Here is a 15,369-nt window from a genome sequence, read left to right as displayed (position 1 = left end):
GCAGCACGGGGGGCGGGTGTAAGGAGTCCTTAAGGCCGGTCCATAACTAAGGTTTCCATTTATATGCATTAGCCAAGATCATAGATCTGGAGTCGTGCGGCAGGGGTGGGGGGGTGGGTGGCAGTCTTCAATGCTGTCTTAGCAGAGTTGTAAAGTGTATGAAAAGTATGAGTGTGATAATATATCTTGATCTATTTCTCGAGTCAAGACAGCAGGTCCAACAGTTATGCTCTTATGCTCTTAGTAACACATTAACAATTAAGTGGTAAGTGCGTGTAACCAAGGGAAAGGAGTGTTACGATTTGAGACACAGGATAGGAGGTTCTGGTGGAAAGCTGGAGAAGGCAGCAGGAGAAGGCAATGGAGAGTGAGTGAGTGGTCCTGTCCCAGAGGGACTTGAGGGGTTGACTGAGAGAAGGCAAAGTGCTTCCTGGAGGAAATAATAATCAACATTCAGTTTTTGATAGTATAGATAGTAATCTCCAGTTTTCACTTTAAGCATGGGAGTATAGGGTTATGTGTTTTGGCAGAGAGCAAGGAATATACCAGGGTAATGTGCTAAACAGGCAGCAAGCTCAGAAATGAAATAGAATCCCTAAATTGGAGGAAGAGAAGCAAAAATGCCCTGTGTCCAATTTGTGGCTTAGCAAAGGCAGGCTATGGGCATAAGTTCTAGTGTCCAAAGCAGAGTGTCTCCAGTTGGCAAGCTCATGATCTGGAACTGTCCTCTGAACAGTGAGCTTCTGGGCCAGAGTGATGTTGTCTGGGGTGTGGGACTTGGGGTATTCATTTTAAGTGGGTACCCACTCAGGTTGATGTGGGTCTCAATGTTTGCTATGTTTGCTTGAAACAGTATTTTACTTGAGGTGTTTGCAACCAATGAAAGCAACCAGACCAGCAGTAGTAAGAGCAACAGTCAGTAGAACAGTGAATAGCTACACCTGGCAGAGTTTTTGTTTTTGATTTTTGGTTCAGGTTCACTTGGGTCCCTTATCAGTTGAGCAGCTGCCTGGCCTATGGGAATATCTGTGATTAATGGGTCCCAAGAAAGTATGTGCCCTCAATCTGGCCTTTAGCCCCTGTGGGATGGGGGCAAGATAGAAAAATTTATAGAGAATGAGAAACCTTGTTAAACAGACTAACAGTAAGGAGTTTCTAATATACACAAAGGCAACACATATCCCCCTTTAATTTTTTTAATTTAAATTTGAGGTAGTTAACATACTGTATAATATTGGTTTTTGGAGTAGAATCCAGTGATTCACCACTTACGTACAATACCCAGTGCTCATCACAACAATTGCCCTCCTCAATACCCATCACCCATTTAACCTATCCCCCACCCACCTCCCTCTATCACCCTTCAGTTTGTTCTTTATCATTAAGAGTTTCTTTTTTTTTTTAAAGGTTATTTATCTGACAGACAGAGATCACAAGGAGGCAGAGAGGCAGGCAGAGAGAGAGGGGGAAGCAGGCTTCCTGATGAGCAGAGAGCCCGATGCAGAGCTCGATCCCAGGACCCTGGGATCATGACCTGAGCCGAAGGCAGAGGCTTTCACCCAGTGAGCCACCCAGGCGCCCCTGTCATTAAGAGTTTCTTATGGCTTGTTTCCCCTCTCTCTTTTCTTTTACTCCTTCCCATATATCATCTGTTTTCATTCTTACATTCCATATATGAGTGAAATCATATGATTTGTCTTTCTCTGAGTGACTTATTTCACGTAGCATAATACACGTAGTTTCATCTGTGTCATTGCAAATGGCAAGATTTCATTCTTTCTGATGGCTGAGTAATATTCCATTGTGTGTGTGGTGGTGTACAAATACACATACATACACACATATACATATACATATATACACACACAAAAATTTTTTTTAAGATTTTATTTATTCATTTGACAGATCACAAGTACACAGAGAGGCAGGCAGAGAGAGAGAAAGGGAAGCAGGCTCCCTGCTGAGCAGAGAGCCCAATGCAGGGCTCGATCCCAGGCCCCTGGGATCATGACCTGAGCGGAAGGCAGAGGCTTTAACCCAGTGAGCCACCCAGGTGCCCCACACACAAAATATTTTTTATCCATTCATCAGTCAGTGGACATTTGGGCTCTCTCCATAGTTTGGCTACTATAGATAATGCTGCTATAAGCATTGGGGTGCATGTACCCACCTTTGAATCTGTATTTTTGTATCCTTTGGGTAAATACCCAGTAGTGCAATTGCTGGATTGTAGGGAAACTCTATTTTTAACATTTTGAGAAACCTCCATACTGTTCTCCAGAGTGGCTGTACCAGTTTGCATTCCCACCAACAGAGCACGAGGGCTCTCTTTCTCTGCATCCTCATCAACACCTATTGTTTCTTGTGTTGTTAATTTTAGCCATCCTGACAGGTTGAGATGCTATCTCTTTGTGGTTTGGGTTTGTATTTCCCTGACGATGAGTGATGTTGAGCATCTTTTCATGTTTCTGTTAGCTGTCTGAGCACATACTCCCCTTTAAATAGAGGAAAGTACAATTAGAACATTTTTTCCAGCTTTATTAAAAATGGATAAATATAATTACATACATTCAAAGTGTACAACATGATGATTTGATATACATGTACATTGAGATAATTAACACATCTGTCACTTTGCATAGTGTGGGTGTGATGAGAATACTTACTTTCAGTCACTTTCAAGAACATAATACTATATAATTAACTAGTCTCTGTGCTATATATTAAATCTAGGAACTTTTATAACTGTAAGTTTGTACCCTTGACCTACATCCTCCCATTTCCCTCTCTCCCCAGTCCCTAGCAAACACCATTCCATTCCTTATATCTATCAAATCAGTTTTTTTAAAGATTCCATATTTAATGATACCGTACAGTATTTGTCTTTCTTTGTCTGACTTATTTTACTTAGCATAATTCATCCCTGTTGTCACAAATGATAAAATTTCCTTCTTTAAGACAGAATAATACTCCATTGTGTGTGTGTGTGTGTGTGTGTGTGCGTGTGTGTGTGTGTATCAGAATTTCTTATCCATTCATCCATTTAGGTCGTTTCCATATTTTGGCTATTGCAAATATGCTACAGTGAACATGGGAGTGCAGGTATTTCTTTGAAATACTAATTTTATTCCTTATGTGAGTTCATTTAATTTCCTGTATGGTTTACAAATATTTTTCCCCATTCTATAGGTTGTCTTTTCAATTTATTAATTATTTTCTTTGCTGTACAGAAGCACTTTAGTTTGATGTGGTCCTACTTGTTTATTTTAGCTTTCCTTGCCTGTGCTTTGGGCATCTTATCCAAAAAGAAATCATTCCTTCTCTTCATTTTCTTCTAGGAGATTTATGCTTTCAGATCTTGCATTTAAGTCTTTAATCCATTTTGAATCAATTTTCATGGGTATAAGATAGCTATCCAGTTTCGTTCTTTTGTATGTGGATATCCAGTTTTCCCAACCTCATTTATTGAAGAGGCTATCTTTTTCCCATTCTGTTTGTTTTCTTGGCACCCTTGTCAAGGTTACTTGACCATCTCTGCATGGGTTTATTTTGGTGCTGTCTGTTCTATTGTACTAGTCTACATGACTGTTTATGCCAGTGTGACACTATTTTAATTATTGTAACTTTATAATGTTTGAAATCATAAATATAATGCTGCCAACTTTATACATCTTTCTCGATTCCTTTGGCTATTGGGATATTTCGTGCTTCCATATGAATTTTGGGATTCTTTTTTCTATCTCTAGAAATACCATTGGAATTTTGATAGGGACCACATTGAATCTGTAGATCATTTTGGGTAGTATGCACATTGTTACAATATCTATTCTTCAAATCTAAGAACATAAGATACCTTTCCATTTATTTGTGTCTTCCGTTTCTTTCCTCAGTGTCTCATAGTTTTCAATGTACAAGTCTTTCCTTTCTTGGGATAAATTTATTTCTATGTATTTTATTTTTGATACAATTATAAATGGGATTGTTTTTTTAATTTCTCTTTCTGATAGTTTGCTGTTAGTGTATAGAAATGCAACTGATTTTGTATCCTGGGACTTTACTGAATTCATTGATTAGTTCTAAGAGTTTTTTGGTAGGACCTTTGGGGTTTTCTATTTATAAGAGATAATTTTACTTTTTCCTGTCCAGTTTGAATGCCTTTTATTTCTGTTTTTTGCTCAATTGATGTGGCTAGCATTTCCAGTACTGTCTTTAATAAAAGTGGCAAAAGTGGGCATCCTTATCTTGCTCATGATCTTAGAGGAAAGGCTTTTAACTTTTCACTTCTAAGTGTGTTGTTAGCTGTGGGCTTGTCATACATAGCCTTTATGATATTGAGAAACATTCATTCTACACCTAATTTGTTGAGAGTTTTTATTATGAAAAGATGCTGAATACTTTTCCTGCATTATTGAAAACATCACATACATTTGATCCTTTATTCTGTTAATGTGGGTATCACATTGGTTGATTTGCATATGTTGAACCTTCCCTGCATCCCAGGGACAAACCGCTCTTGATCCTGATGAAAATAACTTAAATCATGGGTAAATCTTTTCCATGTGCTCCTGAATTTGGTTTAATAGTATTGAGGATTTTGTGAATCTATCTTCATCAGATATATTGGTCTACAATTTTCTTTTAAAGTGTCCTTACCTGGTTTTGTGTCAGAGTAATAATGCCCTTGTAAAGTAAGTTTGGAAATGTTCCCTTTTCTTCCATTTTTTCAGATAGTTTGAGAAGAATTGGTATTATTTAAATGATTGATAGAATTTGCAAGTGAAGCTATCTGGTTCTAGTCTTTTTCTTTTAAGAAATTTTGATTAGTCATTCAGTATCCTTGCTTGTTATTGACATGCTCAGCTTTTCTATTACTTCATGACTCAGTGTTGTTAAGTTGTGTATTTCTGTGAATTTATCCATTTCTTCTAAGTCTACTCATTTGTTGTCGTAAATGCTCACAGCAGTCTCTTAGGAACCTTTGTATTTCTGTGGTATCATTTGTGATGTCTTTTGTTTATTGTATATTTGAATCATCTCACTTTTTTCTTAGTCTGGCTAATGGGTTGTCAGTTTTATCTTTAAAAAAACCAACTCTTCATTGATCCTTTCCATTGTCTTTCTAGTGATTTGCACACTATTATTGCAGTATTAGAGTATTTTGAATTTGACTATATATTTATCTTTACCAATGAATTTTATATTTTATATGTTTTCAATTACTAATTAGCACCCTTTAGTTTTAGTTTGAAGAGCTTCGTTTGCATTTCTTGTAAGGCAGGTCTAGTAACAATGAATTCCGTCATCTGTTATGTATCTGGGAAAGTGTTTATTTCTCCTTCCTTTCTGAAGGACAGTTTTGCTCAGCAAAGCATTCTTGGCTGGCAGTTTTTTTCTTACTGCACTCTGAATTTATCTTCTCATTTTCTCTTGGTCTACAAGGTTTCTACAGAGAAATCTGCTGATCGCCTTCTGGGGTTTCCCTGTATGTGATGAGTCTTTTTTCTCTTTGGCTGTTTTCAAAATTCTCTTTGTCTTTGATTTGTTTATTGATTTATGTAGGGAGGGAAAGAGAGCAAGAGGTATGAGGGAGGGGGAGAGGAAGAGAGAAAATTTTTTTAAAGATTTATTTATCTTAAAGAGAGTGCTCACATACATGAGTCAGGAGAGGGGCAGAGAAAGAGAATCTCAAGCAGACTCCCCACTAAATGTGGAGCCCCACATGAGGCTTAATCTCAGGACCCATGAGATCATGACCTGAGCTGAAATCACAAATCGTATGCTTAACCAGCTGAACCGCCCAGGCACCCTGGGAGAGAGACTCTCAAGCAGATTCCCTGCTGAGCATGGAGCCTGATGTGGGGCTCAGTGTCACAACATTGAGATCATGACCTGAGCCAAAATCAACAGTCAGATGCTTAACTGACCAAACCACCCAGATGCCTCATCTTTGTCTTTCAGTTTTGAGACTTTCCTTATAATGTGTCTCAGTGAAGATCTCTCTAAGTTGAATCTCTTTGAGGACCTTTGAGCTTCATATACCTGGATCCTCCCTCTCTCCCAGTTTTGGAAGTTTTCTTCCATTATTTCTTTAAATGATTTTCTGTCTCTTTATCTCTTCTCCTTTGTGGCATTTGTAATATGAACATTTTTTAAAAAATTTACTTATTTGAGAGAGTGAGCAAGAGAGAGGGCATGAACTGGGTGGGGGAAGCAGTGGGTGAGGGAGAAGCAGACTTTCTGCTGAGCAAAGAGCCTGATGCAGGGCTTGACCCCAGAACCCAGAGATCATGACCTGAGTGAAAGGCAGATACTTAACTGACTGAGCCACCTAGGTTCCCCAGTATGAACATTTTTTGCTTGCTGGTGTCTCATAACTCACATAGGTTTCCTCTAATATTTTTTTTTTTTTTTTTGCCTCTGATTGGATAATATCAATGCTCTGTCTTTAAGTTCAGAGATTCTTTCTTCAGCTTGTTCAGCTTGCTATTGGAGCTCTCTGTTGCATTTTTCATTTAATTTATTGTACCCTTCACATCTAGAATTTTTGTGTGGTTCTTTTTTATGATTTCTAATTTTTTGTTGAAGTTTTTGTTTCATTCATGCATTATTTTCCTGAGTTCGTTGATTTGTTTTCCTGATTTTCACTGAGATTCCTTAAAATAATTATTTTGAATTCTTTTTCAAGTTACTCACAGAATTCCAATTCTTTGGGGTCAGTTGCCAGAAAGTTTTTGTGTTCTTTTTGACATGTCATGTGTACTTGCTTTTTGAGTGTGTTTCTAGTGGGTTTATATTGATATATTGATACCTGAGCATTTGAGGGAGAATTTACTTGCTCCAGCCTTTTTAGACTAGCTTTGGTGGGGAAAGACTTTTACCTGAATGTGGGCTGTGAGGGGCACTAGCTGAGTAGGGTGCATTTCTTGTTCTGGGAAGAGGACTGTGGTGTAGTCTTCATGCAGGTCTGTTAGATGAGATCAGTGTCAGTAAAATCTGTGGGGATCTTTGGTGGCCCAAACTGTGGAGGGCTTGCTGGTGTCAGTGGTGGCTAGGGCTACTGCAGTCCTTGGTGGTAAAGGCTGCTGAGGTTGTCTTGTTCTCCTTTGTTTCCCATGGAAGGAAGTTCTAGTTGAGAGCATCCCTTCTGGCACCAAGTCAGCACAATGATGGTCCGTGAAGCTGTGTCCATGGCTGGGTTGTGTGCACAGCCACCATCGTGCCTAAGGTCCTGAGGTGAAGAAGCTCATGCTACAGCTGGGACTACCACGTCTGAGGTTCTGGCATTGGCAGCTCTCCCATGGATCCAGGGTCTGGGTCTGGGCTTGTGCATGACTTGAGCCCCAGGTGCATGGTATGCAGTAGTGGCACAGACCCTAGGATGAGAGAGTACAGCAGTGGCCTGGGCCCAGGGGCGGGGGATAGCATCAGCACACCCTGGGGAGAATGTGAAAGTTCCAACTCTGACCCCAGGGGGCAGGGGGCACAGTAACAGCAGCCTGGCCCCAGTTATGCTGGATCGAATCTCCAGCTCAGGAACCAGAGAGAGAACACAGAACTGTAGTGGCGTGGCCTGGGACTTGGATTTGGGTCAGCACCTGGACTTGGGACTTGGGGGCAGGGCACAGAGCAGCAGTAGCAACAGCACAGCTCCTGCATTGGAGAACCAACGCCCTAACTTAGGACATGGGAGGCGAGTCAAAGGCAGTGCAACAGCATTCCAGGGTCATGGCAGGCCAAAACTGTGACTTGGGGTCCAGCAGCAGCAGCTCGGCCTGTGATGGCAGGCCAACCTGTGACGTGGGGAGAAGATGTAGAGCAGTGGCACCTCTGCCCCAGTAACCGTGGGTTGGAACCCTGACTTGGAACGCTGCAAGAACACAACTGTGTGCTGGTGGGTCAAAGCCATGACTTAGGAGCCTGGGGGCAGCTCTCACCACTGGGGCTGCTCCAGCCCCAGGAAGGAGACCCTGTGTGACTCTGAGCAGCTCCGTCCACTAGGCTCAGCATTGGTGAAGATTGTTGGGGTCCTCAGTAGCAAAGGCTATAAATGTCCACTGCTTGGGGGCCCCTGCTCTCCTTTGCCTGTGGGGTACAGTACCTCTGAGGGGATCCCTCCTGGTGCTGAGCAGCTCTGGACTGGGGGTCAGGATAGTGCAGGTAAAAATGCTTCTCACACTTTCCCATGTGGCCATCCTTTGGTTTTGAGCTCTGCAAGGTTTTTTGCTGCTGCTTTTTTATAGTCCAGAGCTTTCCCAGAGCTGTTTTCATTGGTGTGTAGTTATTTCTTTGTTGCCTTTGTTGTTTTTGTGGGAGAGATGAGCATTGGGACCACCTATCCCATCAACTTGCCAGGTACTTTGGGGAAGTTTTTTAAAGGTTGTATGAGGGGTGAATCAGCCACGAGGCCCTGAATTAAGAGACATTAAGGTCTGGGGTGTGATTGGGCCTCTTGAGGTTCTGTTTGCTAGAGTCGAATTTGAAAAGGAATTGAGGAGATCATTATTTTTCAATTAAACTGGTTACCTGGAACCTAGCAAGGACATGAAAGTTCTATTGAACACCTTTTCCAAAAGCCCAACATTGCATATTCTAAGTGGCATGTGTGTCTTGGTTCCTATTCATAATGCCTGTAACCTCCAGGGGAGTAAGGAGTGTCCTGGCAAGAACTTCTGTTGTGGGCCTAGTATATGTGTGAGTTTTGTTTGTGTTGTAGATATCTGTGAAAGACAAGATTCCCAGAGATTTTTATCCTGACGAGGACAACCCTTAGGCAGTAGCAACAAGTGTGATATGTTCACTGAGTGGAGCATCTAGTGCTAATATGAATACCTAAAGTTTAGCCAAGTGGCCTACACTTGGGGTCCCATCTTTACTAGAGGGACATCCTGGCTAGGAAATAGAAAGTTGCTGGGTTCCTCTGAGTTCTCCATCATTTTTATAAAAGTGGGCAGTGCCATTCATATGGTTTATGAACTTTTATGAACTTTCACTGCTGTTCACTAAGTTAATCCTAAGGGTTCCTCAGGTAGTCAAGGGTCTGGGGAGGGTGACCTCCTCCAGCCCAGTAGCATCTGGCAAGGGACTGAGGATGGGGGACAGCCCCCACCTATAGGTGGCCTGTATCAGAGAGTCTGAGTTTGGGCTCTATTCTACATCAAGGAGGCCTCACTACCCATGCGGGCCTTGTGGGGTGCTACTTTCATGACCTGGGGGCATCTGGATCCAGAGATAGAGCCCAGCGTTTGTGAGAACCTCTGTTTGCAGGAGAATCTGGTATGTGGCCAGTCATTTTTTGTTTTAATGGAACATAGCCTGAGGCTGAGAGGGTCAGTTTCTTGCATCTAAAGCCTTTAGGCCACTTACAGTCATATCAGGGTCCAGAGATGCCAGGTGACCGAAGAAGAGGTTGCCCAGATCTGCTGAGCGAGGAAGTCTCTGAGGGCAGTGCCTATTGATGTTAATTTGGTCAGATTTCAGAAGTTTTTTCCGAGGGAGCCCCATTTAAGGGGGCTGATTTGTAAGTAGCAGCATCAATGAGATTAAGTACAATTTGTAAATGAGGACTCCGTGGTCATCAGAACCCAAAAAGTACTGAAAGATGTTAGGCCTGTATGTCCTTGGTGAGTATGTCAGATGACTCTCCTTGGAGCAAGGATAGGGTCATTGTGATGCCATGCCTGTGCTCCCAGAGAGGATGGGTGGAGAAAAGATCTTGTCTACAAAGTTGCTGTGGTACCCCACAGGGAGCCTGGAGAAGGTGGCTATGTCCCTCCAAGGTGAAGGCGAAGTGTGCTTGAGAGACCGTTGCAATAGGCACTGAGCAGAGAGTACTTGCTGAACCTCTAAGAGCGAAATATTTACCAGTTACTGATTCGATAGAATTAGTAATTTTAAGAATATTGAATATTGGGTATCAGGGACCTAATGTATGGGACCACAGCAGTAGGATGGCAGTAATCCACCAGGAAGGACCTTTATGTTCCCTGGGTTTAAGAACAGGCAAATTTGGGCTATAAAAGTGGAAAAGCAACTGTGATAATCACCCTTTTGTGAATTAGGTTTTATAGAATAAATTTTAATTCTTGAAGAGCCTTATTACATTGGGCCAGGTAAACTATTTAAAGGGTGTGGGGGAAGATCATGGAGTCCCATTTTTATCAATCTAATTTGTAAGCAACAAAGACTTACATTAGTTTTAATTTATTATTCATTGTGTTAGAGTGTCTATACAGGTGGTATTTTAGGGGAGTTGGTACTGTCACTACAGGAAACTGAGACAAAACTACAGTTATGGTGAGGCAGACCTATATTTTTTTCTGTTTTCTATTCAGTTACTTTTTTCAGATTATAAGAGCTATAGTGTCTAAACTTAGTAGAATCCTCAGGTGTAATTCCCCCTGCCGTATTGATTAAGTCCAAGAAGTTTTGTCATCGAGGCACTTTAGCAAAATGTTCAAGTTAATTTAGAACCTACATCTAAGGTTGTAGAGGCACAAAAACCAATGAGCACTTTTTAAATTTTCTGGTTATAGAAATCTTCTGGTATATAAATCTTATATTTGCTCCATATATAACTATGCTGCATAATTTGCTACGTAAAATTTTGTTGTGTCATCTGCTGTTGCATCCAAGAGAGCGGTGCTGGCAGTATCCTGAGTTTGTGACCATGTAGATTTAAAGAGGAGGCACATATCCTGTTGTTAGGCAGCAGCACTCATGAGTGCCCAGATGCACTGGCCAGGACATTTGCCATCTTGGATGAGTTGAGAACCTTCCTCAGGTCCTAGGGGAAGCAGGAACAGACTACTTCTCTGCCCTTGTCCTTTTTCTTCTTCTTCTTCTTCTTCTTCTTCTTTCTTCTTTCTCCTCTTTTTCTTCTTTTCTTCTTCTTTCTTCTTCTTCTTCTTCTTCTTTCTTCTTCTTCTTTTCTTCTTCTTCTTCTTCTTCTTCTTCTTCTTCTTCTTCTTCTTCTTCTTCTTCTTCTTCTTCTTTCTTCTTCTTCTTCTTCTTTCTTCTTTCTTCTTCCTTTTTTGAGATGGAATTTCCTTTGAACATTGAGCTACCAGTCTCCATGGAAAGGGTTCTTTAAATTGCAAATCACAATGGCAGAAATGTAAGTGACAACAACAAAGAGATCTACCCTCGAAGTAATTTTCTTTTTTAGAGAGACAGAGAGCATGAGTGGGGGTGGAGGGAGAGAGAGAATCTTAAGCAGTCTCCACACCTAGTGGCCCAATGTGTGGCTTGATCTCACAACCCCAAGATCATGACTTGAGCTGAAACCAAGAGTCAGATGCTTAACCAACTGAACCACCCAGGTGCCCCTTGAAGCAACTTGTTAAACCTTATGGGGGCTGTGGTTTCCATGAGGAGGGCACTCAGCCTCATGTCACCAATAGATCCCTATAGTGTACTGGGGACTAACACTTGGATTTTTGCCAGCGACACTTTCTAAAAGGGAGATAATCTGGAGGAAGTTGGCATCAGTGTGATGGGATCAGTTGAGAAGGGAGGTAACAGTTGAGCAGCCCCAACTGACTTTGCCATTGCTGGTATAGACAGTCGGCTCACATCCCAGCACAGTCTGTTGGAGGAAGTCGCTCAATGCTCCTGGTTGGGAAAAGCCTCTGCCCTGAGTGTTGGCCAGTTATCCTAGTCCCTGAGGGGTCCTCCGTCCAGAAACAAGGCATATCAGGGCAGGGAATCATGTGGGAGCCATGAGTCCAGTTATTTATCCCACAAGGTGCCAAGTAGAGAATGTGGGTTACCATCAGCCTAGGCCACAGCACCTGAGAGTGAATGAGGACTGTGGACATGCACGCCATCGAGGTCCTCCTCCAAGTTAGGCTGGAACGCCATGTCAGCAGATGGTAGCTGCCAGGGGACACATGTGCCAGCACCTGGCAGTATAGGCTACTTAGTGAGTCTGTTTAGTAGGTCAGGAGCAGTAAAGAGGAGGTCCCTCTGTCAAAACCAGTCACCCTTCTTGCTATACCAGTTGTGATAAACTACCTACAGGATTTTAATTTATGGAGGTGACTGAGTGACAACATGGAAAAGCTAATGCCATGCCACAAAAGGCCACAGGGAGATGCACCAGAGCCACTCAGGAGGCAGCAGGAGGAGTATGGGGGAGAGCCTTTAGTGTTTTTGCAGGAAAGGCCAAGCAGGGCAAAGGAACATCTTAGGACTGGCTAATTTGGGTAATGTCAGAGACTCTTGGCTATAGGGTTGATTGACCTCCAGTGGTGTGGTGCTGATGCTGGGTGATCAGGACACGAGGACTTTTGCCTCCTGGAGTGCAAGAACCAGATAGAGGAAACAGCTGAGAGTGGGGGCTCTGGTTTGGTTGGTTTTCATACAGAAGATATGCCTGTTCTAAGACTTGGCCAGACCAGGAGGAGCAGTCTCTCCATAGTCAGGGAGGCCCCAATGTTGCCAAAATGTCACAAATATTTCAAAAAATATGATTAAAGAAGCTCATTCTAGCATTCTGGCTACAGCCTCTGTAATAGAGTCATGCTCTCCAACGAGTAAGTATCTCTCTGCAGAAGTTGGACCCTAGACCCACGGGCACAGGCCTCTGGGTGTGTTCAGCGCTCAGGAGCAGAACCGCTGTTGTCATCCTGCAGCAGGGGAACAGCTCCCCAGAGCAGGGAGGCTCCTTGGCATCAGACAGCCCCCAGGTAGAGTGCGAACCTAAGTCTCAATGGAATCCACTGAGGGAGTCTAAGTCACGAGGCTGAGTTGGCAGATGTGGCCCTTTAGGACAAAATGGCATTTGCAACATGGATTGTCTCTAACCTTTTACTTTGAGGGATCATTTGAAATATTGCACTGGGGCCTTTGTCATTTACCATAGTCTTTTAATTTGAATGGTTTGGTCAAGTTTTGTATGCTAGCAGTTTGATCAGTGACTGGCTCATCTTACCTCTCATACTACTCATCTCCTACCCCCCAACCCATACACACAGTTTTCCACCGAACGCTAGAAAAAAAATTGTTAATAGGTCAGAAAGCTCTATTTGTATATTGTTCTTTGCTAGTAGAGGGTGGTGTCACTAACATCTTTTATAGCTGTGAAATTATTTTACCAGTTAAAAATTTGATGTGTATTTTTTCTTCTTAATTAGAAGAGCAGGTTTGAATCAATTAAGTCGCTGTAGATAAACTTAAAAATTATGCTTTTATCTGTTTAGAGAGAGATAATGTGTTATCATATTCATGTAATGTAGATTATTCTTCTGGACTTTAATTTTTAAACTCAAGTCAGGGTTAAAGATGTAGTAACAATATTTGGCATTTCCTGTTGCTTAAGTGAGGCCAGTCTTAAACGTTACGGTATTTACTTCATGTATTCTTGTACTGTTGATTTTCATTTGTTGGAATTCTAGATCTAAGATGTGATATTTGGACTAAATAAAACTTACAGTGTTGTGAGTCTGTTCTGCCTCGCGGCAGCCGCCCCCTTCCACACAATCATGCTGAGTTAGTACCCGCGCCTGGAATCGGGTCGCAACCTCAGCCGCGCCTGCCGCCTGCGACTGCCTCCGGACCATGGATCCCCGCAAAGTGAGCGAGCTTCAGGCTTTCGTGAAAATGTGTAAGCAGGATCCGAGCGTTCTGCACACCGAGGAAATGCGTTTCCTGTGGGAGTGGGTGGAGAGCATGGGGGGTAAAATACCACCTGCCACTCATAAAACTAAATCAGAAGACAGTATCAAGGAAGAAAAACCAGATAGTAAGAAGGCAGAGGAAAACATAAAGACAGATGAACCATCAAGTGAGGAGAGTGATCTAGAAATTGACAATGAAGGTGTGATTGAACCAGATACCGATGCCCCTCAAGAAATGGGAGATGAAAATGTAGAGATAACCGAGGAAATGATGGATCAGGCAAATGATAAAAAAGTGGCTGCCATTGATGCCCTAAATGATGGTGAACTACAGAAAGCCATTGACTTGTTCACAGATGCCATCAAACTAAATCCTCGCTTGGCCATTCTGTATGCCAAGAGAGCCAGTGTCTTCATCAAATTACAGAAGCCAAATGCTGCCATTCGAGACTGTGACAGAGCTATTGAAATAAATCCTGATTCAGCTCAGCCTTATAAGTGGCGTGGGAAAGCATATAGACTTCTGGGCCATTGGGAAGAAGCCGCACATGATCTTGCCCTTGCTTGTAAACTGGATTATGATGAAGATGCTAGTGCAATGCTGAAAGAAGTTCAACCGAGGGCCCAGAAAATTGCTGAACATCGGAGAAAATATGAGCGAAAACGTGAAGAGCGAGAGATCAAAGAAAGAATAGAAAGGGTTAAGAAGGCTCGGGAAGAACATGAGAGAGCCCAGAGGGAGGAAGACGCCAGACGACAATCAGGAGCTCAGTATGGCTCTTTCCCAGGTGGCTTTCCTGGGGGAATGCCTGGTACTTTTCCTGGAGGAATGCCTGGAATGGCAGGGGGACGCCTGGAATGGCGGGAATGCCTGGGCTCAATGAAATTCTTAGTGATCCGGAAGTTCTTGCCGCCATGCGGGATCCAGAAGTTATGGTGGCCTTCCAGGATGTGGCCCAGAACCCAGCGAATATGTCAAAATATCAGAGCAACCCAAAGGTTATGAATCTCATCAGTAAATTGTCAGCCAAATTTGGAGGTCAAGCATAATGCCCTTATGACAAATAAAGCCCTTGCTGAAGGGAAAAAAAAAAAAAACAAAAAACAAAAAAAAACTTACAGTGTTGTAAATGCTCTTTAATAAATAATTACACCCAAGTAATAGGGTACAGTGACGAAATCAGATCAATTCAATACATAGAATATTGTATTCATTTCCTATAGCTGCTTCAACCAATTACCACAAACTTGGTGGCTTAAAACAGAAATGTAATCTCTCACAGTTCTGGAGACTTGAAGTCCCAAATCAAGAGGTCAGCATGGCCACATTTCCTCCGAAAGCCCTAGAATCCTTTCCTGCTTCTTCTACCTTGTGGTGGTTGCCAGCAGTCCTTGGCTCATGGCAGCCTGACTACATGTCTCTGTCCCTGTCATCACATGGCCTTCTTCCCTGTGTGTGACCATGTCTCCCTCTTCCTATAAAAGGACACCCATCATTGGGTTTAGGGCCCACCCTAATCCAACAGGATCTTAACTTGATTACCTCTGTAAAGACTGTTCCCAAAGAAGGTCACATGCACAGTTCGAGATGGATATGAATTTTGGAGGATCACTACTCAACCCAGTACAGATATGGAGCTATTCCAGGTTCATTCAGTATTAGAAAAATCAGGGAAGAGGCTGTCAGTGGCTTTGCCTTAAAAACAAAAATTACTTTTTAAGAATGGTCCTATCAAGGCATATAAGATTTTAT

At 42.4% G+C, this 15,369-nt stretch overlaps 1 pseudogene; it reads left to right on the top strand.

Moving 5' to 3' along the window:
- Positions 1–13,542: 13,542 nt before the first annotated feature.
- LOC125109516 (hsc70-interacting protein-like) lies at positions 13,543–14,699 on the top strand (annotated as a pseudogene).
- The last annotated feature ends 670 nt before the right edge of the window (positions 14,700–15,369 follow it).

This window comes from Lutra lutra, chromosome 9 (assembly GCF_902655055.1).
Source record: "Lutra lutra chromosome 9, mLutLut1.2, whole genome shotgun sequence".
Classification (NCBI taxonomy): domain Eukaryota; kingdom Metazoa; phylum Chordata; class Mammalia; order Carnivora; family Mustelidae; genus Lutra; species Lutra lutra.
The sequence above is the reverse complement of the archived record's forward strand: the minus strand, read 5'-3'. Positions and strand labels throughout refer to the sequence as shown.